This window comes from Suncus etruscus, chromosome 8 (genome assembly GCF_024139225.1).
Source record: "Suncus etruscus isolate mSunEtr1 chromosome 8, mSunEtr1.pri.cur, whole genome shotgun sequence".
Taxonomy (NCBI): Eukaryota; Metazoa; Chordata; class Mammalia; order Eulipotyphla; family Soricidae; genus Suncus; species Suncus etruscus.
Genome location: NC_064855.1, coordinates 116929729 through 116956485, shown reverse-complemented (window position 1 = coordinate 116956485; position 26757 = coordinate 116929729). Strand labels below are relative to the sequence as shown.

Here is a 26757-nt window from a genome sequence, read left to right as displayed (position 1 = left end):
GGTTTTGACTGAAACTTAGAGCTTCAGAAATGGCCCTGTACTCTTTTAGAGGCCTTATGGGTTCACATAAGCTCATTGACAATGTACTTTTCCTGTACAGAGGGATTAGAGTGTGGTGGACAGTAATATTTACAAAGCAAAGGAACCTAGGGACACTGGTGGAGAGAAGTTGACATTGGTGGTGGCAATGGTACTGGAATAGAATATGCATAAAGCTCAACTATGAATTATTTGCAAATCCTAGTATCTTTATGAAAAATAGAAACTATATATTTACTAAGGACTATGGGGATATTTAAAACTTTATACTGTTTTCCATCAACTGCCGATGTTGATGTGTTCCTAAGAAAAGAAAGAAGAGGCGGATTTTATACATAAAAACATAATAATTTAGAAATTTGGGGAAAAAATTGCAGGCCCAAGCTTAGGGTTTAATGGCTAGTTTCTAAAGTTAGAGCATCTCATACAATATGCTAACATTCATAGGGTTTTAACACCCTAAAGTCTGAATGTCCTCTTGGGTTTGTTTGTTTCTAGCACCTTCTAGAACCTTCCTATTTCACCTTTACAGCAACCCTTTGAAGTAAATGATGACAACCTACTTTTACTTCAGGGAAGAAAATCTTCAGAGACTTTATTTATATTTGTCAAGAACTTTTCTCTAGCCCTTTGCCCAGTTAGAAAGGAAAAGGACCAGAAGGGAGCACAGAACTCATCAGACACCTTTTACAGAAAACAGTAGCTTAGTCCCTCACAGTGAATATCTAATCAACCCAGCCTGCCCTTCCCCTACCCTGACTTAACAAACAGAAGACATTTAGAAAGGAATTCTTCCACTTGCAAATTCCAAGAGTGTCTGTGGACACCAATATCCATCTCTAATCACATAGGGGTTATAAAGAAGGAATAGAATCACAATAGGATCACTCTGAAGATCTAGATAGCTAATTACTCTCTCTATTCTTCTCTCTTGCTTATCAAAACTCATTCCAGGGCCAGAAGGTATCCAGATCACTCTGGATTGCTGTTCAAAATACTTTTTCCTGTCCAGCCCCAAATCATTTAATAAATAACTCTGACTTGGGACTTCTGAATAAGATTCCAGTAGAAGACTCTAGTATAAGACACTTTCCCCAAAGGTGTAATGGAGCCAATGAACTCTGAAATTGATGATGATTTTCTGAAAGTTAAAAGTTTCATCTGCTGGTAGAGTGTTGTGGCTTTTTTTTTATAGGCTATGACTTAACTCTGAAGCAAATTAATACATTTCATTAACAGGAAACTTGAAAATAATACCACCCAAGCTCTGGTTTCTCCTCGCTTGTAAGTAGTTTAACTGTGCTATCTAGAAATCAGAAAATAAAATTAGAAAAAATATGAAAGCATATTTATTGCATCAACATTTTTGGATCTCATTAGGAAAAAAGAGTGAACTTCTAAAGTACAAATATAAAAGAAAAATAAAAACATCGGGTGAGTGAATAGCTGTGAGCAAAAAGTTGAGATAATGATGTTAATACATTTTATAAGATGGTATTTTTGTAATAACAGAGAAAAGAGAAGGAAAAATAGAGTCAAAGATGTAGTACTAATTCACACACACTCTCTCTCACACAAAGACACAACAACAATAACAGAGGAGTAGGAATTCTGTCTAATCTAATTAGGAAGCACTCTGAATAGAAAGAGATCATCAAACTTCCCGAGACAAGTGCGTCTGTTCCTACATTCTGAGGAACCTTTTAACCAATCATAACTAGGGAATGGCATGGAAAATGAGCCCTGAAAAAGCCAATTAAAGGGCTCCATCTCCTCCCCCTTGTATTTGCTATTGAACTTGACTGCATTCAAAGTAAGCAAGGCAGGCAAGCATGTAATGACCCAGTCACATTCAAAGAATTGATTAGGCGTCTCTGATAACTACATGCTTTGGATTCCTAATAATTAATCATGCATTGCATCTCAGGACAATGCCTGTGCCTGCCCTGACACATCCTTTAAATGTTCCTCAGAGCTTACACATGACACATGTACTGATTTCTGTGGGTGGTGGTGGTTACAATTTACTTAATTTTTCCATTCTCAGATTAAGTGCTAATTTACTGCTATAATAAAATAATGCTAGCCTAGACAGGGAGATCATGTATTTCAGCAGCCTCATATCAGTGAGGTGCTTTCCCCAAATCATTGAGGTCTCCAATATTTCTATGCCTACAAATACTGTATTCTACAAATCAGCAGCAGAACTCTCCTGGGTAGACTTTAGGAAGGGAATTTTAAGAAAAGATATCTGGGAATAGTCAGACATTTTTATGTGTTAATCTCAGTGTGCAAAGACAAGCAAGGAGGTGGAAAGAAACATCAAAGCCAATGACAATCCCCCCACCCACACAACCCCCCCCCCACACACACAGTGGAGTAACCCTGTAATGTACTGGAAGTTTGTCACAAGAAGTTTGCCATGAGCCAAAGGTCATAGATGCAGGCTGTGAACTGTCTTGGAGAGGGATGCAGAGAGAACAGAATGTTTGCTCCTTGAAATGAAAATCAATCCCAAGAAGCCCTGAATGAGTTTCCACAGAGAAACAGCATTTTCTGGTAGTCATGGTCCTTTTCCTTCAGGGTTGATAACTAAGTGGGACAACAGACAAATGTAACTATGCTAAGTTCCCATAATAAACACTGTGTGAAAAATCAGTGGAAAGGATTATGGGGTTCCAAAGGAAGGGACATAATATTAGTGTCTGCCTGAATGTGGATTGTAGGCCTTTCGGCCTTCCAATAGAGTGTTGAGTTATATAAAGTTTAGGGGGGTAGAGACAACTAAGGGATGTTCTCAGCATCCAGAAGGCCAAGGAAGAAGAGCAGATGATTCTTTGACAGTGTGTTGGACTTTTACATGCTTGTGTTTATTATTTGGGAACACAATATCACGGACTCATGACTGTCACCTTTACTTTAGGAGAACAGAAACTGAAGAATTAATCTCAACAATAGAGATGAGGACTAGGAGAACTAGTCCATTGTATGACGTTTGCCACAAAGAGCAGGGGAGTGCAATTAGGGCAGACCTGGGATCACTATGAAATTGAGAGTTGGAAATTATCATTCTGGACAAAAACTGGGTGCTTAAAGATGGGAAAGTAATATACATAATATCCCTTCAGTAAGATTATTTCAAACAACGGTGTCTAAAACAAAAAGAGAGAGAGAGAAAGAGAGAGTTATTTGCCTAAGAGGTAGACAGAGTAGATGGTAGAAGGGAAACTGAGTTACTGGTGGCAGAAAATATGCACTGTGAAGGGTGTTGGACATTGTATGACTGAAACTCAATCATGAACACCTTTACACTTGTAAAAACAATACCAACTGCATTATGCACAACTTGTAAACAAACCACTGTGTTTAAATAGAGTAATTCATTAAAAAAAGAATTGGTCAGGCACTGGTGGGAAAATTAAAAAAAGAAAATAATTCTTCTGGAATAAAAGTACAATCTGTGTCTGTGTGTGAGAATACATGTGTATATTCCACTACAGAATTATATATAAAGTCTATAGTACAGCCTACAAACCCTTTATAGAAGAGAAACACAGTTTATAAGGGCCCAAAGATTCTAGTTTTCATAGGTGGAGTAGAACTAGAGTCAGAGTCTGAAAGTGAGGAACACTTTATGAAGAGCAGGGCTGGTAGAAAGGTCATTATAACCAGTGAATACAAGTGAATAGCCTTGGTGGAGAGGAAGACACCAGTCACAATGTGTGCTCATCCATAAGAATGAGAGCCAAAGTGGTGAAAAGAGTCTCATAGGAATGCCAGCAAAGCAGTGAGTCATGTGTTAGCCAAGATGGCTACCAACAGGGTAGCTGGACAGACCTTGCAGTGAGCAGCTGTGCGAAGAGGCTCAAGATGGAAAATCATGAACCAGATAATACTGCTAAGGAAAACTTTATTTTTAATATTATAAACAGAAAAATCTAACTTCCAGAAGCAGAAAGGAACCCACTTGAGTATGGATCCATCATACATTGGAATTAATGCTGCTCTCAGTGGCCTCATAGCAAACAGTCTCTTTTGTCACATGTTAAATGTGGGTTTATAAATCTAGCTTTAAGTACAGGTGATTTGAATTGTGAAACCTGTAACATAATACGTGGAGGGCTGGTTGCTCTTATTTTGGGTGGTTTATACCTCGTTTTCTTGGCTATACCTGAAAAGGGTGGTCTGGCAGCCAGGTATAGCTCAGTTCTGTTACCGGAAAGAGGAAATATCCTAATTTACTAGATTGGGATTTCCAAGCCTGTCTTTAGAAAGATGCTATTTCCCATGTTGATTCAGACTATGTTTACAGCCTAAACAATACTTTTAAAGGCTCTTCAATTAACTGAACCTAGACAAGAAATTCAATCATTGTTCAATAAGATTGCACAAAAATATAATTATATACATATGGTATATAATATGTATATATACATATAAGATGGCAGAAAAGGGTGGGAGCAATAGCACAACAGGTAAGGCATTTGCCTTGCATGCAGTTGATCTGGGTTTGATCCCTAGCATGTCATATGATCTCCTGAACCAGCCAGGAGTAATTCTCAGCACAGAGCCATGATTAACCCCTGAATGCTGTGGAGTGGTCCCAAAACCAAACCAAACCAAAACAAAACAAAAAAAGAAGGCTAGAAAATAGCTTTGGCTGAGGCTACTGGACAACTTAGTTTGGCCCTGATCTTTTTACACAAGTGGAAAGTGTGCTGTAATATTCAGGTTGCATGTATTGGCAAGAGGTAGAGTCTGGATTGGCCAGGGGAACTCCTGGATCAGAAAAATGATCACCTAATAGAATCTGGCTGTATTTAAGCCCAATGATGCTTGCTTAGGTGAGCAATTGTCTTTTGGCAAAAATCACATATTACAGGTAAATTACATATTACTTTTTAATAATTTGGTAGCCTTACCTTCTCTGTCTGATTTATGGAAACATGAGTCATAACCTAAAATTTTTATAGATTTATTAGCTGCTTGCATAAAGGAACTCAAGGATATTTTTCTCCCTTTAACACAATTTTATTCCAGAATGTAGAGAGGGATTTCCCTTCTGGAAAGGAAATCCCAAAGGGCAGTTGGGAGTTAGAGAAAATTTACAATCTCTCTCTCTCTCTCTCTCTCTCTCTCTCTCTCTCTCTCTCTCTCTCTCTCTCTCTCTCTCTCACCCTCTCCCTTTTTCTCCCGCCCTCCTGTTCCTCCCCCCCTCTCTTTTGCTCTCTCACCTTGAGATAAAATAGATGCTATTTTAGAATCCAAAGTCTCTTCGGCACCTAATTCTTCATGAATGTAATCAAAAGTGATTTGAGTCCCAGCTGTGGTTGCATTTGTGATCCCAAGGTTCCCCTAGGGAGACCTTTTTCCTTTGCAGTTAGAAGTGCAATGAAGAGATGTCTCTGAGCCAGCAAAAAGCATCACTTCAATTTAGAGATCAACGTTGGCATTTGGGTGACAGCCCTGGAGTGTGGCATGGATGGGTCACACCAGTCTCCCGTCAATTTCTGAACTTGGCCAATTATGATATTACAAAGAAGAGCTAACAAAGACTTGGCCTCTTCACTAGCCTGTCCCAGTGTGTCCTTGCATCACTCTGCAGAATGTTCTTTTTGCAGCTAGCCTAGTTTCTGTGGACTCTCTGTCTAGAGGAATCTCATGGGGGGAGAAAAGGCTGGAGAACAGCCAGGGCTGGTGGTTTTCTGGAAAGATGCTTGAATCTTTAGCACATTCCCTTTCTTTCTACTGCTTTCCATCTCTGTGAAGGAGGGTAACTTGAACCCGGGCTCACATTGCTTTTCATTCTTTGCAGTCCCTTTGCTCTCTGAGCTTGGGTTTTCTAGTCTGTCAGTCGAATGGCCGTTACTAAGCCCCTCAGCCCTCCTCTGGGCAGCACTTTTGGCCTTTCCTCTGTCAGGCAATGATTCTGTAAGTTTTGCTCTGACCCAGGCACTGAGCTGAGCTGGGTTTGAATGCAGAGTTGCTCTTTGTTCTGTGGCCTCTAATGGCAGATATTTTGTGGGTCTATGTTCTTTGGTCCTTAATGACAGATATTCCAGGGTGAGAAGGAGTGTCTGTGTGGAGGGTTTTACCACAGAACAAAGCTTTAGTAGCCTTTGACCACCCGTCAAACAGGAAATCTCTTTGAAGAAGTGTGGGCTTTGCTCCAATTCCTCAGTGGACCGCAGCTCCACTGGGCTGAGGACTTTCCTGAATGGGCCAGTCAGGAAACTGCATTGGTCAACTAAGATCTGATCTATAGAACTGTGAGGGGATTTAGTGGATTTTCTCAGAACTGAAAGTGAAATCCCTGTAAATTCCTGCTGCAGGAGAAAAACACAGCCACTTATGATCCACTTATTATCCAGGGGACAAAGGACAGGCCCCAGACAAGCACATCCTCATAATGATGGCCTCTCACTAAGACAGTTCTAATGTCTTCCAGAGCTTTTTGTTTCAGACCTTCCCAAGATGGCTGCCTCAGGTGTCCATTTCTCAGCTTTAGTCTCTTAATTGTTGGACAAGTTAACCCAGGAAGGTAGCTATGAGGGAGAAATGGACACATATGAAAAATGCATCCTATTGTTTCCACAGAACTGAAAGGTCACTGGGTCTGCAGATGTGCCTCTTCCAACTGTTTGCCACCCCTGCTGTGAGTAGGGTTTGGAAGAAATGGAATTCAAAAGAAAGTCCTAAGGACTGGCCCTTGTTTTGATTTTCAAGGAATTATACAAAAGACTTGTGAACTTTCCTTCATCTTGGAGATGATTGCCTTGTGACCCATGTTCAGGTTCCTCTGAGAAACTGTCTTTCTGAGATGTCAGTACACACAGGATCTCAGTCTCCTAGCTCATGTGTCTAGCAGTGGATGGTTGCCAAGTGCAAAGATGCTTTTTTCCACTTGGCTTGGTAATGACTAAAATCCCATGAAAATACAAACTTAGCATCAAGGGAACAAAGAACTTTCTGTTTTGATCATATTTTGCATTTCCTGTCCACCTTCACAGCACCTTTGGTTAGACAGAACTGTAGTCCCCACCACATAGTCCCCCAGCCAGTTGCTTCATCCTCCTTAGACACCACTCTTTGTGATGTTCAACTACTTAGATGCAAAGAAATAAGTACAAATACCCCCCACCCCCTTGCCTTTTCTAAGACACTTTGCTGCCATACAAGAGAAAACTCCTTGGCAAGTTTAACTCCACGGCCCTTCCCCCTGCCACCCCCAGACTCTCAGAATGTCTCAGCAACAACAAAAGTGTGTTTTCTCCTTATGGATAAGTTGGTTTGGTTCCAGTGATAAAAATAGCAGCTATTTAAATGGGAAAGTCTTTCCCTTATATCTACTTTGGGCCAACTGTTTCTCTCAAAACATACAGTCTTTTTCTTCCAAGAGAGAAAAAAGATCTTAAATGGATTCCAGATTCGTCCAATCTCTGAGATATGTCACCGTGTGAAGTCACTTGACAAGTTCACAGTAAGTGACAAAATAAAAACCCCGTGAAAGAGAACACAGGTCTATGAAATTGCATTAAATGTGCATATGTTTTGAATATATGTGCATTATACATGCAAGTTGTTATTTTACTTTAAACAGCATAATTATGTCATATTTTATATAGAATTTTATAGTTATTTTTAAGAGAGAGAAATAACTAGCAATTAGTGTTGTTTCAGCTGTTATTTTCATAAAAAAGAAACTAAAATGGATTTGTATTTCTTTCTTTAGATCCTCTATAAATGCATTTACTTATCACTAGCGTCAAAGTTTTGCTTTGACCGGCTGATATTCAGATGTCTATCATTGGGTGTGATTTAAACTTAAACATATAGTTTATGGCGAATACAAAACTCTTGTGCTTAACCATAGTGGTCACTACTTAAAATATGTCACTAGACTCGGTGTCAAGGTATGGCCTTGGATACTGTGTGGTTAGTAGTAGCCAGAACTCAGAGCCAACAGAATCTTGCTCAGCTCAGTAAGATACTGAGTAGCTTTTTGATAAGTGGAGTTTGCTGCAAGATTCGCCTTTCATCCTCTGCTTCAGCATTTCTCACACAGTAGGCAAGTTGGCTCTTGATAGGGCCCCAGATATTTCAAGAGAGCTACAGATGAAGATCATATACCTGGCAGTCCATGACTTGATCACAGGGAGAGAAATTGATGTGATCGAGGCAGCTTAGAAAGGAAGCAGAATTAGAAGTTTGTCCAAAATCAGAAAGAATTTGAGAAACAATTATTGATTTACCTGCAAGTGTCTACATTGAGAATCCCTTGGTTCCCAGTCATAAATAATTCAGTTTTAATTGCATCCTCATTAGTATATATTTCTATAAAAACAGCCCATTTTCAACATTCATTCACATAAGTCAACAATTTGGACTCAGACTACCTTCAGAACACATACAAAGCAGGCCCAGCTCTTATTTTTTTGGGGGGGGAAGGGGTCACACCTGGCAGTGCTCAGGGATTACGTCCTTCTGCATGTAAGGCAAATGCACTACCTCCATGCTATGTCTCTGGTCCCAGGCCCAGCTATTTTTTTATCAGTACTTCTTCCAATAGTGGATAAAGTTCCCAGTAAATAAAACTTTTTGACATGTTTGAGTTTAAGTATCATTAGTAATATGTATCAAAATAGTGGTATTTTCATATTGTATATATACATGTATATGTATATATATACATATATTTGTGAACATATGCATATGTTTCTAAATATATACATATATTTACACAGATACAAGTTTGGCATTTTCAAAACACTTCCTCGCTTTTCTTATTCTACATTTGCCAGAGATTCTTACAAAAGACAAAATCAAGACTCATGTCACAATCTTGATTGGATCCATAAACATTTAATGAGTACCTACTGTATGCCAGCTAAGGTAATACATTTCGGTGAAGAACTGAGGAAAATAAGTTTGGGACTGCTCTTGAAGCTTTTACTAGACTCCTACAAATCTAGAAAGAAGTAGAATACATCATTGTCATTGATGTTGGATGAGACAGCTGCAACTAATTCAGTAAGACTGTGACCATCCCTGAAGTGAATACCAATGTATTTCAATGAGTGACAATTTAATTAGTCTTTTTAAAAACATTTATTTATATAAAACTGAAAATAGTTTAAATATAATATGTCTTTTGTAAACCTACAACCTAAGAGTGATGGTCTTTATCATTCTCTCCCATATTGACTGTGGTCTACCCAGTTAACTTAGAAATCTCATTCTTTGTGATGTGTGCCAATCTCTGGGGTGTGAGGTGGTACCTCATAGTTGTTTTGATTTGCATCTCCCTGATAATTAGTGATGTGGAGCATTTTTTCATGTGCCTTTTGGCCATTTGTATTTCTTCTTTGTCAAAGTGTCTGTCCATTTCTTCTCCCCATTAATTGATGGGATTAGATGTTTTTTTTTTCTTGTAAATTTCTGTCAGTGATTTGTATATTTTAGAGATTAACCCCTTTTCTGATGGGTATTGGGTGAATAGTTTCTCCCACTCAGTGGGGGGCTCTTGTATCCTGGGCGCTATTTCTTTTGAGGTGCAGAAGCTTCTCAGTTTAATATATTCCCATCTGTTAATCTGTGCTTTCACTTGCTTGGAGAGTGCAGTTTCCTCTTTGAAGATGCCTTTAGTCTCAATGTCCTGGAGTGTTTTACCTATGTGTTGTTCTATGTATCTTATGGTGTCGGGTCTGATATCGAGGTCTTCATCCATTTGGATTTAACCTCAGTACATGATGTTAGCTGGGGGTGTAAGTTCAATTTTTTGCAAGTGGCTAGCCAGTTGTGCCAACACCACTTGTTGAAGAGGCTTTCTTTGCTCCATTTAGGATTTCTTGCTCCTTTATCAAAAATTAGGTGATTGTATGTCTGGGGAACATTCTCTGAGTACTCAAGTCTATTGCACTGATCTGAGGGCCTGTCTTTGTTCCAATACCATGCTGTTTTGATAACTATTGCTTTGTAGTACAGTTTAAAGTTGGGGAAAGTAATTCCTCCCATATTCTTTTTCCCAATGATTGTTTTAGCTATTCTAGGGTGTTTATTGTTCCAAATAAATTTCAAAAGTGCCTGATCCACTTCTTTGAAGAATGTCATGGGTATCTTTAGAGGGATCACATTAAATCTGTACAATGCTTTGAGGAGTATTGCCATTTTAATGATGTTAATCCTGACAATCCATGAGCAGGGCATGTGCTTCCATTTCCGCGTGTCCTCTCTTATTTTTTGGAGCAGAGTTTTATAGTTTTCTTTGTATAGGTCCTTCACATTTTTAGTCAAGTTGATTCCAAGATATTTGAGTTTGTGTGGCACTATTGTGAATGGGGTTGTTTTCTTAATGTCCATTTCTTTCTTATTACTATTGGTGTATAGAAAGGCCATTGATTTTTGTGTGTTAATTTTGTAGCCTGTGTGTTAATTTTGTAGCCTGTCACCTTGTTATATGAGTCTATTTTTTCTAGAAGCTTTTTCATAGAGACTTTAGGGTTTTCTAGGTAGAGTATCATGTCATCTGCAAACAGTGAGAGCTTGACTTCTTCCTTTCCTATCTGTATTCCCTTGATATCTTTTTCTTGCCTAATCGCTATAGCAAGTACTTCCAGTGGTGAGAGAGGACAGCCTTGTCTTGTGCCAGAATTTAGAGGAAAGGCTTTCAGTTTTTCTCCATTGAGGATAATATTTGCCTCTGGCTTGTGGTAGATGGCCTTAACTATATTGAGAAAGATTGGCACACATCACAAATAGTAAGAACAAGCAGTGTTGGCGGGGATGTGGAGAGAAAGGAACTCTTATCCACTGCTGGTGGGAATGTGTCTAGTTCAACGTTTATGGAAAGCAATATGGAGATTCCTCCAAAAACTGGAAATTGAGCTCCCATATGACCCAGCTATACCACTACTAGGTATATACCCTAGGAACACAAAAATTCAATACAAAAATCCCTTCCTTACACCGATATTCATTGCAGCACTATTTACCATAGCAAGACTCTGGAAACAGAGTCTTCTTCAACAGATGAATGGCTAAAGAAACTGTGGTACATATACACAATGGAATATTGTGCAGCCGTCAGGAGAGATGAAGTCATGAAATTTTCGTATACATGGATGTACATGGAATCTATTATGCTGAGTGAAATAAGTCAGAGAGAGAGAGAGAGAGAGAGAGAGAGAAAGATGCAGAATGGTCTCACTCATCTATGGGTTTTAAGAAAAATGAAAGACATTCTTGCAATAATAACTTTCAGACATGAAAGAGAAAAGAGCTGGAAGTTACAGCTGACTTCATGAAGCTCAACACAAACAGGGATGAGTTTAGTTAGAAAAACAACTATGTTTTGAACTATCCTAATAATGAGAATGTATTAGGGAAATAGAAAGACTGTCTAGAGTACAGGCGGGGGTTGGGTGGGGGGAGGGAGATTTGGGACATTGGTGATGGGAAAGTTGCTCTGGTGATGGGTGGTGTTCTTTACATGACTGAAACCCAAACACAATCATGTATGTAATCAAGGTGTTTAAATAAAAAAATTAAAAAAAAAGAAATCTCCATTGGCTTCTATCATATTGCATTTTGCTATTTTTCTTCTGGTTGCTCTTATTTGTCCGTATTTTGAGCTGTTACTTGGCCTAGTGCCTCTTTCTTTTAATTTTGCACTTATTCAAGTTTCATAAAATTCTCCTCCCCTATTTCATCTATATAACACCATGTCCTCAGAGAGTATCTTTCAGAGTGAAATGAGTCAGAGGGAGAGGGACAGACAAAGAATGATCACACTCATTTATAGGATATAAGAATAATATTAGGAAAACAATACCCAAAGACCATAGAAATGAAGGCCAGGAGGAATGGTCTTTAGTAGAAAGCTTGCCACAATGTGGAAAGGGTGGTTAGGCTAGAGAAGGGACCACTGTGACTATAGTGGGATGTAACCACTCTGGATAAGTACTGGTTGCTTGAAAGAAGGGAAAATGCATGATACCCCTTCAGTAACCGTATTGCAAACTACAGCGTTTACAAGAAAAAAAAAAAAAGAGAGAGAAAGAGGAAAAAGGTGTGAGAGGGAAATTGGGGACATTGGTAAAAGGAAGAGTACACTGATGAAGGAATGGGTACACGGACATTGTACCCCTGAAACTCAATCATGCACAAATTTGTAAGAGAATCCCTCACAGTGATTCAATCGATTTTAAAAGGGGGAATTCCACTATATCCTCAAGTGTATGCGGTGAAAATAACTGCCTACCTTTGTCATTAGCTGCAAATGCCTTTTCCTATTAGTGAAGTGACCTTGGGCTGAGAGCATCTTCTCCCAGTGCCACTGATTACTCAACTGTGAAATGAAGAGCTGGAGCTGGAGAATTTCAAAGGGATTTCCCTGCATTAAAAGATTTATGATCCGGTATGCATTAAAGTGCTATGTGAAATTTTAAAATCCCTTTCCTAAGGGTGTAGAGAGAAGGAAAAGAGGAATAGACAGCATTAAGGGCCATCACACACCCTTCTATAAACAGAAAGAAGCAAAAAAAGGTGTCGCAGAAGCTGACAAAATGGACATGTAACAGTTGTCACACTTGATTAAATCTCCAACAGTGGCCTCAAATATTGTCTTCTGCTCTCTCTTCTTTATCATTGTCATTCTGAAGCCAACAATAATTAAACTATGAATACCTAATACACATCAGTTAGATTTTTAAGAGACTGTAATTTGAGGTTTCAAGTGAATCCCCCTTTATTTTCAACATACGAAAATTACCTCCCATCTAACCTTTTATAAAAGTTTTTCCAAAAATCTGCCTAATAAAAAAGGAATTTTTTAATTTTATAAATGAAATCTCATGCTGTATGTTATTTATATCTTTGAATTGGAATAAGTGACAGGTTCCTTTTTTTTTTGAACACTCTTCATTAAACCACATTCTGTGTCTGTTTCATACCAACCCTATTTTGGTTGCAATATGTTCTACAATTTCTTTCTGTCATTGTCTTAAAACTCACCAATTAGAGAGAATTCAAATTTAATTAATAGAAAATTTCACCCACGTTCTACGGGGGATAAATGGGAAGTAATTATAGCAACCACAGCCTTTCTTTTTCCTGAGCAAAGAAAAAAATTCAGCAACCAAGCCAGAATATCATAAATAATCAATCTACTTGCAAAGTCCTGTCCTGATCTTGGGGTGCAAAGGCTCACCTGTGCAGAACAATCAAGGAAGTATCTTTATCTCCCTCAGAAATGACATTACCAATCCTCTGATGCCATAGTGGTCTCAAAGATCAGTTCCAATGCCTTGGCTCTTACTTTCTTCTGGTCCCCTCCAGCTTCTAATTTTTATAATGTGTTCATTACTGAATCTAGGTAAATTAGAATAATCCCTGTCAACCCTATATCCATGTTTTATGACCTAAAAGGCCCTTTCTTTCCTTTGAATTTGAACCCTGTCATATTGGAAGATATAGTCCTAACTTTTTAGAGATCTTACTACTTTCTTTTATACTATTGAGGTGGTATTAGTTTAAAGGACTATGCTTGTTTGGGGCTCACAGACACTGTATGATACTTAGATGCTATACTTCCATACCTATCACCCCAGTGCTGCTATCAATTCTCCTGTCCTCTTCATTTGCCCGTTGAGCCCACTTTCCCATCCCAGTCTGTTAATCTCAGTTTCTCAGTCAAAATTTAATGATGTGCCAAAACTTGACTTTGCTGGGTTTTTTCCTTCCTTCCTTCCTTCCTTCCTTCCTTCCTTCCTTCCTTCCTTCCTTCCTTCCTTCCTTCCTTCCTTCCTTCCTTCCTTCCTTCCTTCCTTCCTTCCTTCCTTCCTTCCTTCCTTCCTTCCTTTCTTCCTTCTTCCCACTCCCTCCCTCCTTCTCTCCTCTCTTCCTCTCTCATTATTTTCCCCCTTTAATCCCTATTTATAACTTTGCATAATGAGAAAAAATCTTCTCTTAGGTCAATGTGTTGGGGAGAAAAGTCCATTATCACATTAAATAATTAGGGTTATGGACATGCTAAATTAACATTTTATCATGCATCTTTTCATCTTCAGTGTGTTTGCTGGGGCTTTCCTCAAATTCTCTTGGTGTGCATGTAGAGACAAAATGCTGAGGCCTGCTAACAAAATGCATCCCCTACTGAAGCAGGGCTAGCTACACTTGAGTTTACTTGCTGGAGAAGTGTGAAGATCTCTGCTGGCTTGCTCCAAAACAGCTGTACCCTTTAGATATAATAAGATGTTTTTGAAATTCTGAACAGCCTTTATAATCCTATGCACCCAATAGCTTGGCAGTTTGGAAACACTGGTCATGAGCAGTTGTGCTTGTCATGTGGTTTTCAAGATTTGTCCCTTTCCTGTTGTTTTTTGTTCGCTAGTAAATTCCTTGAGTAAGTTCTGTCACTGATACCACACTTTTGTAGAATGTCCATAGAGAAACTTAATTTTCATCCTGACTGGAGTTTTTGTGAGGCTGTATAAATTTTGCCTTCCATTAGGTGGCTTAGAAGCACAAGTAATTATTCTTTCATAATTCTGAAACCTATATCAGAAAAGGAATAGTTGGTAGGGTTGAATCTTTCTAAGGGCTCTGAGAAGACACTTCTTCCTGCCTTTCTCCTATTTTTTGTGCTCTCTCCCTCCCACTAGGAATCATTTTCTGAAGCATTGCTGTCATCTCTTCAGTAGGGGATGGTGGTCAGTCATTAAACCCTAATGACTTAACCCCTAATGGTGTGTGAACTACATTAAACTTCATTCATTATACCTGCTAGGACCTGACTTTTAAATCTGGTCACTTTGTTTCAGGAAAACTTGAATGTATGTCACTTTTCTGTCACTCTTAAACTAATCCAATACCCTTCCTAAAACTGCCCACACCCTCCCTTCCTGTGGCCAAAATGTCCTTAACTGATTGCAAAATCTCTCAGCTACCTGTTCCTATCAAGACTTTACCATGTTGGGGGTAATTAGGTCTTTGTGTGAGTTTAGAATGCCAGTCCTGGGTCAGCACTGGATAGAGAGAAGAGAGAGAAGAGACATGTTTGGTCACATACCTGAACCAGTTAGTGAGGTGGAAGCTTGAATGAACATTGAGAAGAATCAAACTGGCACTCTTGACCTGTCATGCTTCTTGCAGGGAATCGTTTTCCAGTCTAGCATTGGCTTTTCACACTATTAACCTTGCACTTGAAGTTTAGCCTTTGAAAAGAGTTCCGTTTCTAATTATGAATGTATGAAGGTCCTTATTGGTCAGGTAAACGTGCAGCATATAATATCTGAGGATGTGACCTCTTTGACCAGGGGAACATGACATATATGACTGGGGGAAGGTAACCTATGTGACTGGGGTGTGTTACGTATGTGGCCTACATGACGGAGGGAGCACAGGAAGTGAGCTTCATTGCAATATGCCAGATGTTTGCTCTAATAGGCGCTCATCTTTCTCTCCCCATACTTGGGGTGGATGTTGCCTTTGCCTACAGGGTGCCCCCGCTCTTGAAGAGGCTGCATTCATTAGCCATGAAAGTCTGCCTTTCTAGAGTGGCCATCTCAACACCACAGTCCAAACCTGTCTCTGAAGGGCCCTGGCTACAGATACAGTTCACGATCAATAGCTATTGATACCTGCTTTTCAAATTTACCAAATCTCACAACTTTTAAATATATAGAATCTCCAGAGTCTGGAGCAATAAACACTTGCCTTACACATGGCTGGTTCAATCCCTGTCAGCCTGTGTCATACCCTGAGCCTCACATTAGGTGTGATGCACAGAGAGAGAGAGGAGCCAGGACTAAGCCCTGAGAACCACTGGGGTGTGGTCTAAAAAGAAAAAAAAATATAAGGAGAAACTCCGTAGGGTTGTTCAAAACATATTAGGAGGTTGCTTTTCTTGAGTTCAGCTGACCCATAACCCTAGGACCCTATATTTCCCCTAAATCCTGCCAGGTGTGATCTCTGAGCTCATAGGAATAAAAGAAGCATAGCTGGATAGAGCTCAAACAAAACAAGACAAAAAAATAAAGAGAAAAGGAATAAAATGTTTCCTCCCTTGGGACTGGAGCTAAAACATGTGGACGGTAGGGTAGGGTGTTTGCCTTGCATGTGGCTGACCTTGTTTGATCTCAGTCATCCTATATGATCCCCTGAGCCTGTCAGGAGTGATTTCTGAGTGCAGAGTTAGGAGTAACCTCTGAACACAGCCAGGTGAGACCCAGCAATCAAAAAAAAGTTTCTTTCCATATATGGGCCAAAGAATTGGTTTCATACTTTTGAGCAACTCATATCATCTCTAGTTCCACACCTTAAGATTCTGTTGTTTTGTTTGTTTGTTTGTTTGTTTGTTTTGGGTGACCCTCAGGGGTTACTTCTGGCTTTAATCTCAGAAATTACTCCTAGCAGGTTTAGGAATATGGGATGCTAGGATTAAAACTTGAGTTGGTCATGTGCAAGGCAAATACCCTACCTACTGTGCTGTTGCATCAGCCCCCATATTAAGATTATTTAGAGTGAGATAACTATTTTAAAAATAAATATAGAAGAAATGATCCCATTGAGTCCTCCCAGCTATCTCAGGTTTCTGGCTGAGCTCTCTGGAGACTTCTTGGGATGGAGGTGGAACAAACTGCTATCCTACCAGAAATCCCAGTACCTCATGTTTACCTGATTTTTTTCAGTAAACAAAAAGCCCAGATCCATGACTAATTTCAAAGAGATGCTAAGTTGCTGATTTTTCCAAGTATCACAGCTCCTGGAACATGCAGCCACATATGCAGACATGTGCTATCTCCATTTTTCACAGAACTGACAGCTTGGTAAAAGCACAGCAAATTCAGTTGGAAAGTTGTGTAGAAGCCCATGAGCTAAGTAGAAAAAAACACAGATGGCTCAAATAGCACTAAAAAGCCCAAAACATCCTCCAACAATGAGCCTTTAGTTATACCATTGTGAAATATTATGTTGTAACAAGCAATGTACACTAAATTATTTTGTGCCTGTTAAGGGGCAGCTTTGAAGGGTGGGTGTGAAGCGGGGGACAAAGATGATGGGAATGGTGTTGGAAAAGTTATGAATGACTGTAAATCATGGTGTTTAAATAAACTTTCAAGTGCTTTTAAAATAATGCATATATCTATCAGAGGAAGTTGGAAAAATGGAATGCACCACATCTGAAAACTTTTCCCAATGAAGTGGTTTACCAATGTGTGAAAACTGTTCCAGCACAATTAGGATTTGACAGCAAAAAATGTTTTTCTCCCATAATCATCCTAACAAATGGCCATGATTGAACTGATGTGCTTTCAGTTGTCATATTTCACCATTTAGGTACCATATAGAATAGTTTTGGTCAGATAAGGTTTTGATTTTAACATGCCATATGTTGGGTATTTTCAAGTTATTTCTCTTTTGTTCTTTGGTGTGAATTTCTTACCTGTCAACCTAAATCTTACTGACCCACTAATTCAGTTATTCTACAGTCGAAGTGTGAAGCAGGAAGGAAAAAGAATAGAATTAACTGTGGCCCATGGTTACAGCTGCATAATAATGCCATGTAAAATTTTGCTTAGTCATGCTGACCTAATTGATACCTTTGTTTTCTTCATTGCTTGTGAAATGCATGTACTTAGCTAAAGAGGAGCAGTGAATGCTGTGGACTCACAAATACATGATGTAGGCTGAAGCTTCACTTTCTTTAACTGCAAGGAGATTATAGATTGGAAAATGACAGGCCAAGCATGATTTTCATACTGAATCCAGTGATTTTACTGTTAGTGTCATACTGAAAAGCCAGTGCTTTTTTGTTGGTGTTTTTGTGTGTGGAGGGCTGAGCCAATGGTGAACAGGGCTTATCCCTAGCTCTGTGCTCACATGGCATTCCTGAGGTTGTTCAGGAAAACTTGAGGGAGGAAACTGGTCTCCAAATGCCTGCATTGCAAACACTGTCACTCCATTCTTTTTTTTTTTTGGGGGGGGTGGTTTGGGCCACACCCGGCGGTGCTCAGGGGTTACTCCTGGCTCCATGCTCAGAAATAGATCCTGGCAGGCACGGGGGACCATATGGGACACCAGGATTCGAACCAACCACCTTAGGTCCTGGATCGGCCGCTTGCAAGGCAAACGCCGCTGTGCTATCTCTCTGGGCCCGTCACTCCATTCTTATAAGAATAATTTTTATTCAAGATCAATTGATGTTTCATATACAGAATTTCAAGTCATTGGATCATTTGCCTTATTTGGGAGTATATCCAGATGAATATGAATTTTGAGGGGAAATATATCCAGAAGGGTTCCTTTGTCTCAGGAAAGAAACCTTTGTCTCTTCTCATTCCTAAATGTTGGTGATGCTTTAGAATAGCTATTTAACGTGGTACAATGTTATGTCCCTCCATGGGACATAGCTTTAGGCAACATTTGGAGCTGTTAGAACTCAGGGAAGGGCTGCTGTTGGTATCTCATGGGTAGAGCTGAGGGATGCTGGCAGATGTCATGCCACTCAGAGGCTTGTCCCTTAGCAAGGAAAGACCTCATCCAGATTCTCACTTGTGCCCATGGTGAGAAATGATAATTTAGAATAAACAGAGAATGAAGAGTGTGATACTCAAGCTAGTCTACCTGATTTCATCATCCCTTTACGCCATTAGGAGTCTTGCAAATGAGGGACCAAGACAGAGTTAGGAGTAGAGAGTGACTTTCCATTCCCCCTCACAGTACCCCTGCTCCACACCTAGAGATAATCAAGAGCCTTAACTGCTACAATTTGCCTGACAATTAACAAAACACTTTTTCACTCATTTTCACATTTGATCTCCACAGTCCCAGGAGGCTGTAAGAACTGGTACAGGAAATTTTAGGTTTAGAATTGTGCCAATAGCACACAGTTCTTTATTTTATTTGCAAATAAGAGACTTGAATCTTTGCTCTGAGGGTGATATAAAGAGGGAGGGAGAGTGGTCAATGGGAGGGCTCCTCAAATCTAGACAGTTGGAAGGGCCATCTAGAGAACATTGAGAAATAGAGTGAGACCATCTCTGGATCTCTGTCTTTTTGATAATGTTTAGACTTTCCACCATCACTGTCTCCATCTCCTAAGGATCTATCTTACCTCAAATTAAGTTGGAAAGGAAATGGCAGCGTCTAGATCTGGGATTAAATTGCACACCTAGTTGTTATCTTCATGAAAATATCCCTCCTCATTCCCATCTAAATCTAATCATTAAGTAGCATGGGACTTTGGGGAAAGGCAAGAGGGCCTTTCACAATATTGTTAATCCATTCATTTGCAAAGATTTTATGTGGCACATGGGGACCAACTGAGTCAAACTATTGTTCCTACTCTTATCAGGATAAAGAAAGTTCTCTTTGCTTCTCCAAGGTCGGTGCCACTGTTGGGAATTGGTAGGGTCTTATCTTTGTCACACTTTTAATAACGTGTCCTAATTCTCCTCATGACTCAGTGTCTTCCATTATTTTTTCTCAACACAACTGAAACGATAGAGCACATGTTTCTAGTCCTGCTCATTTCACAAATATCCAGCATACCTAATACTCTGCATTTAACTTTCCTTGGCAGGAGAAGGAGAAATTGCAGTTGTTCATATGGAATAGAGCCTGACCTTTCTTTTATTGCCTGGGAGGTGGCAAAAGCTGAGAGTCACGGCTGTGTTTGGTGCGGCACTAAAAGATATTCCCCAGGGCTGTGTCAGCAGCCTGCAAAAACATAACTCATTGATATGCATGAAAGTATTTCTTAAGGCTAGGAGGAAAAGTATGACGAAAAAGGAGGGAGAATTGGACATGACACAGAGCTGAGAAAATGAAATGTGACAATTACTAATTTCATATAGTTTCATGGAAACGGGTACTTTTGGGGACTTCATTAGACATCACATCCATCTAGGAAATGCAGAGAGAAATGGGAAGTGAAGTAATTTTAGGTGTGAGTCTAGATTGTCGGGACTGCACTTTATTTATTTCCATTTCCCTACAGTAGAATTCGCAACAACAGCTCTGAGAACTATTTGGCAGTTACCTTTCATTTTAAGTTACCTTACTTTTGATTTTTTATTTAAATTATTGTAATTTACAAAGTTATTCATGGATGGATTTTAGACATACAATGTTTCAGCATCAATTCACCACCAGTGTTAACCTCCCTCCCCTAATGTTCCCAGAGTTGATCCACTATTCCCTGCCCCAGACTGACAGCATAACAAGCACCTTTTTAAATTTGGTTGTTAAACTTTGGGTCTCATGATTTCATTGTTGATGACTCTGGCTTGGATATTTAGTTTTATTCTTTCTGGGGTTACCTTTAAAAATCTCTTCACTTACCCAAAAACGAGGGAAAAAAAAAAAGAATTAAAAAAGTATGTGCTCACCAATATATATGTAGGACAATCATTTAAAAAAGATAAATAGATAAATTAAAAACAAAACAAAACAAAACAAAAACAAAAAATAACAAAACAAAAAAAAGAAAAAATAAAAAAAATAAAAAAAATAAAAATTAAATAAAATAAGTTAGCGAAGTTTTTGAGGAACCAAAGTGGTGCAGAGGACTACCTTACATTTGGGGGAGAGCAGGTAAAGAGGTGGTGTATTACAGGTTTTATGCCTATATTGGAAGTACAGTTTTTCCCATTGTCTTTTGGGTTTTTCTTGTGGTGTGTGGGTTCCCAGGCATCTTCCTAACACATCCCCTGACCTTCTTCAGATTATTAAAAATTTGCGGCAGGGAGGTCTTGGAAGAGTTTTTGCTTTGGGGATACTTTTGGACCTAGGCCCAGTTTCAAGGAACAGTCCGCGTTTTTGGGTATGTGACCTGTTTCGGTTATCCCATCAATCCACCCACAAATATACAGACATTATAATGTAGCACCACTTCCCCCTGCAAAGGCACACTAAGTAAAGGGGAAATCTTACATAAAAAAAAAAGAGCTCCTATCTACTAGAGATAGGAACTCATAGTTGTTTACAATATGGGGATATCTCCTGCCTTGAAAATATGTCATGTGGAATCAACTTAGACCTCAGGTGATTAGATACCATTCATTCAGCCTTGAACCCTTGAGCCCCGACATAGAAACGGCACAGCTCTTCACAACAGCTGCAGGAAACAAACTTTATCTGGGACAGCCTTGATACGGCGGGACTAACAACAAGGCCCAGCTCTAACATGTTATCCTGACAACGAGAAAAATGCGAACATCTTGACCTTAGAGCAGATTAGCCGACCTTACCAACTAACGACAAGACAAAACCAGAAGTCTTGGCACCCTTTGGTTAGTCCAAAAACCAAGATCGGGATTTGCAGATGACTGGCTGCAAGAACCACGACCAGACTGTATACATCTTGGGACCAATAAAAAAGCCCTAGTTTAGGGCTTGAACTATGACCTGCACAATAATCATGATCCCCAGTCCCAAAGGTCCGGCAGAGACAATTGTAACGGAACGGGGCTTTTGGAAGCACAAAGAAAGACGCTATCCTAGGTGCCACCCTAGGTTCAGTGCAAAGACCAAGATCACCAACCACAGAAGATGGATTAAAATGACACTGAGGTAACAGAATCTCTAGAACCACAAAGACTGACTTCATCATAAGTCCCACCTCAGGATCTGTGCAGATACTGAGACCTCTAAACATAGAGCAGAAGTCTTCCACACACCAAAAAACAAAACAAAACAAAACAAAACAAAACAAAAAAAACAAAACACCATCGGGAAAGTAAAGGATCCTGATCACGAGCAAAGTCTAGAGTTGATCCCATGACAGTATGCTCCAAGGACAGAGAAACCCCATATCTCTTAGGCCAAGTGAATTCCTTTTCGAATGACCCCAATATTTACTGTGCCTGGGCAGGAGGGAAAAAACAAATACAAAAAGCACAAAATCTTGGTTATTTTTTATATAAATATATATATTACCTTTATTTATTATTGTTATTATTATTTTTGATTTATTTATCTATTTTGGTCGATTTTTCTGTTTGGGTGCGATTATTGAAAGTGTTGTCCCCAATTATATTTATTTATTTTTTTCTTTCTTCCTTTCTTCTCTTTCGTTATGTGCTATACCATGTTTCTTAATTCGAGACCATGGCGTGATTTTTGTTTGTTTGTTTTAGTTTTTTTTGTTGTTGTTGTTGGATTGTTTGTTTTGTCTGTTCTTTGAGGTGCTTATCGATATAGCTGGAGCCCTCAATTCATGGGAGGACTGCCCTGGTTTGTCTCTAAGGAGGCGAGATTGGGGAACAGGTGACTGGGCTGCTAGAGCAGTTCACATGATCTGTGGTGGTTATTCATTGAAAATGTACCTCATTATATCTGCTTTTGCTTTTCTTGGGCAGCCCTGTCAGCCAACCCACCAGCTGTTAAGCAGTTTACAAGTAAATGCAATTTTTTTTTGTTGTGGGGTTTTGGTTTTTTTTATATTTTATATTATATTTTGTTTAAAGTCCTATGAATGTATATGTGTGATTAAAATGGCTTTTTCTGTTTGAAAAAAAAATAAATAAAAACCATTACAAAAAAAATCTCTTCACTATCAACATGCAGATTAAGATGGTATTAAACTTATATACATTTCCTAAAACTCCAGTGCCTATCGGTCTCTCAATATGTAGGAAATGGAAAAAAAAAAGACAATAGTGCCATGCTTACTTTGGTATAATTATATTGGGTATAATGTCCCTTACAAAGGCAATTTGGGATAATAAATCAGTAAGTTTCTTGTTCAAGATCTCGAATTCAGCTCTGAAAATATGGATTTCCATAATGGGTTTATTAGAGTTTACTGAAGAAAGAGACCAGCATAAATCAAATTGCATTACTTTTCTCTGTAGGCCATGCTTATTCAAAGGAGTGGCAGTATACATGCTGTAAGTGCAGAACTGGTAACTTAAGCCTCTTTCAAGCCAGAACACATCTTCCCAAGCTTTCTCAGTTTATATTAAAGTGAGAAATGAGGGACTGGACAAAATGGCATCGATATCTTTTTTTTTTTTTTTTTGCCAAATTCCTTTCAACCTCCTAACCAAAGAAGAGTCTTCAGTATCCATCTTATATCTACTGTATTCTGCAGTCAGAATCAAAATGAATGGAAATACCTGTTGTCTTCCCAACTCTAACTCTTGTAAGTCTACCTTTCATACCCCTTTCTCTTAACTATTCCATTGGTTCATTTCTCTGGGGGATAAAAGCCTTTACATGTGCTTTCAAAGCCTAAGACTCAGAAGTAAATAGTTGAAGTGACCTGCCCATTTCTTCTGCCAGTGAGGTTGTTGTTGTTGACTTTTTTTAATGGCTATGTACTTGACCAAGAAATCTAAATAAGTGTCTGTTTGTCATCAACCCTTCTTTTCTCTTTTCCCTCCATTTTATCTAATTATTCTCTCTTCTTTTGGTTTTGATTCCTGGGTCTCTTGGCTACTTTCCTAAATTACTGTCTTGCCAATGCAATTTTAGAGTTGTGAAAGATCTAGATTCCAACATTCAGTGTGTGTAAGTCAGGGTCATGTTATCTTCAATTTGCTAAGTATCTCATATTCATTAGGGAAAGTGTTGAAGAAGATTGAAAGAAAAATAAGGCTTTTCCTTTTTTTTTGTAATCCAGTCATTTTCAATCACACTGTCTTCAGATTTAAGAACACTTGGGATCAAATTATATATAAGTATGTTGATTTTTATTTTAAGTTACAGTTTTTTTTATTTCGGAACACATATAGTTATAATCAAGAATTAATACTGACTATCTACTCATGGATTATTACTTCTGGTAGTGCTTAGAGGACTTTGTAAAGTGCCAGTAATCAAATTTGGGTCAACAGCATGCAAGACAAATAACTAACCTACTTTACAATACCTCTGGTACCATCTTGTCAACCACTGCTAATTTCTACTTACCCCTCACTTTTTCTTGTCAAACATGTCATGTGCTTCACCTGTCATATGATTTTCTTTGACTAGGCTGTTCACTGTATTAATTGTCCTCGCATTGTAGAGGCCTGGGTGCTCCAGTCCACCAGGATTACACCTGGTGGTACACAAGGGACCATGTGATATGAGACATTTTTCTTAGGGCCTTGCACATGCTAGGCATATACATTACCATTTGAGATATCCTGCCGACTCCACCACAATATTTATCCACCATCTATTAGCTGATGAAAAACAGTAGAAAAATTTAAGACTGATTCTTTTAATGTACACAATCTACATTTTGGGAATATTGACTTTTTTATTTTCACCTACAAGCCATTCCCCTTAATAATCAATTCTAGATACTTGCCTGGAGTTGAGCAGCATCCTTCAAAATAATTAGCACTTAGTTGAATGATCTATCTTTTCTGCTTCTGAAATGAAGAACTATCTGACATTTTCATTGCTATTATCCATGAAATAGATTCACAAAGGTCAAGAGTGTTGCATAAGTCTTTACTCTGGTAAAATAGATGACTATAATTAAACACTAATATTTAGTGGATTTTATTGTTTTACCTCAGGAAAACTTTTAAATTGTAATAGTAGAAGACCAAGATTTGTATCATTAGAATGCTAAATAAAATTTAAAGTAATGTTGTCTTTTCCTATTGTTTTTTTTTTATTTCAATCTAAGTGGATTACAAATCTTTCACAGTAATATTTTAGGTACATAGTGATTTTGAATCAGGGGAGTTTCCATCACCAATGTTGTCCTCCCTCCACCTCTGTTCCCAGCATGCATCCCATATCCCCCTCTTTTATCCCCCAGGCTGCTAGTATAGGTGGTCCTCTCTGTGTCTATTATGTTGTGAATTGGGTATCAATTCTGTTGTCATTGGTTTTGGATTTGGTGTTTGATCAGTTTTTTTTATTTCTACTTAATGTTCATATAACTGTTTGGTCTTGGTACCCTCCATTATTTCCCGCTCCATTTGGAAGACGAAATAAGATGGTTCAAGTTGTGTGTTTTTGTTTGAAGGAAAGAGGAAAAAAATAATAAAATAAAATGGGACAAAAATATAACAAGCAAAGAATGGGAGGAGTCCTTCTAGAGGCCATAAGGTTTCTAACAATTATAACATATCATCTTTGCTTTCATATACAGTATGAAATAATTTATTAAAGTCAATTTTTAGGAATTTGCTTAAACATTTCAAAACATCTTTATTTTAATAGAAGATTAAAAACCAAAAATAAAAAACCCAAACCAGTCTAGATTATCTGGTTTATTTTCTGTGCCATTTAGTTCCCTGGGCACTTTATGCTGTGAACCACCTCCCCCCAAATTGAAAATCAGAAGATTAGGCTATATTATATAGATGAAAGAAATGAAGATGCAAAGAAATGACAAAATTGGTTATAAAAATATAGTCTGTAGAATTCTTGCCTTAGTCTTCATGTATATAATTTTTTAAGATTCCTAGTAATGGATTCAATTTTAGAAGCTCCCATTTGCAAGAACTAGAGATTGTGTGTGTGTGTGTGTGTGTGTGTGTGTGTGTGTGTGTGTGTGTGTGTGTGTGTGCGTGCGTACCAAGATTCTGTAATCCAGATTTGGAAGCAATGGTACAGAGCATTTACTTCAGAATAATTTAGAACATGGCCATTATTATTATAATACAATTATGCTTAAGACCACTATCTGGAAAGCACAACTGTATATCAAATTGAACATTTCAGAGAGAATCATAGAGTAAGTGACTTGAAGAATTGGACAAGAAGTATTTCAGGTAGAGAGAAACAAGGAAATGAAAAAGTGACATGAGTTAGTTAGAGAAGAGGTAAGAAAAGTAACAGCTAGTACTTAGCATCTAATAGATGTTCACAAGTTCGCTGTGAGGCACTAAATACATGGATGGATGAGATGTTTGTGTTATTGGTGGGAGAGACGGCTTTCACCAGGAGGAGGGTTCCCTTCACGAGGGTGGCTTATGTGAAGTGTGAAGAAGAGATTGAACAACCTCAAGAAGACTGTATACTGCTTCCTCTGTCTACCCTCCTCGGTCACTCCAGGAAGTTCAGGCTTGATGGGAGTTGGCTTTGAGCATTCACAAGGAATGGACCTTACATCTCTCCAGTTCCAAAATGCAGTTCTCAATCCACACCTGTATTTGACTTGTTTTCTTAGACAGGGAAAATTAATCCTGTCACAGGATTTCTCAGGGAGCCCCAAAATACAGGCCGGAGCAAGGAACTGCAGGGAAGGAAAGTTAGTCCTAAATCTTCTACTTTCCAGGGTTGTCTGCCTTCTTTCTCAGGGAAGAATTTCAGGGGGCGAATTTCTGTTTCCTGAAAGAGAACAAACTTATTTTGGGGAAACAAGGGGCTATAACCACCCAAGAAATTGAGTTTCTGGGGCTGGCGAGGTGGCGCTAGAGGTAAGGTGTCTGCCTTGCAAGCGCTAGCCATGGAAGGACCGCAGTTTGATCCCCCAGCATCCCATATGGTCCCCCCCAAGCCAGGGGCGATTTCTGAGCGCTTAGCCAGGAGTAACCCCTGAGCATCAAACGGGTGTGGCCCAAAAAACTAAAAAATAAAAAAAAAAGAAATTGAGTTTCTCCAGTGTGAAATGAGCAAAATACACATCCTAAGAAGTAAATAGATCATTTCCTCAGGATAGGGAAAATCCACACTCAAAGAGTTCATAATTCAGGTGGATGTTGGCCCAAAAACTCATAGGTAAAAAGTAAGAAACACACATCAGCTAGAGATGTGGGCAAAAGT

General features: G+C 38.8%; 1 protein-coding gene and 1 pseudogene across 2 annotated transcripts in view; both read left to right on the top strand.

Annotated features, from left to right (window-relative positions):
• FGF14 (fibroblast growth factor 14) overlaps positions 1–26757 on the top strand; it is a 583803-nt gene that overhangs the window by 531119 nt on the left and 25927 nt on the right. The window lies entirely within an intron of this gene.
• On the top strand, positions 3910–5588 carry LOC126016391 (transmembrane protein 126A-like; annotated as a pseudogene).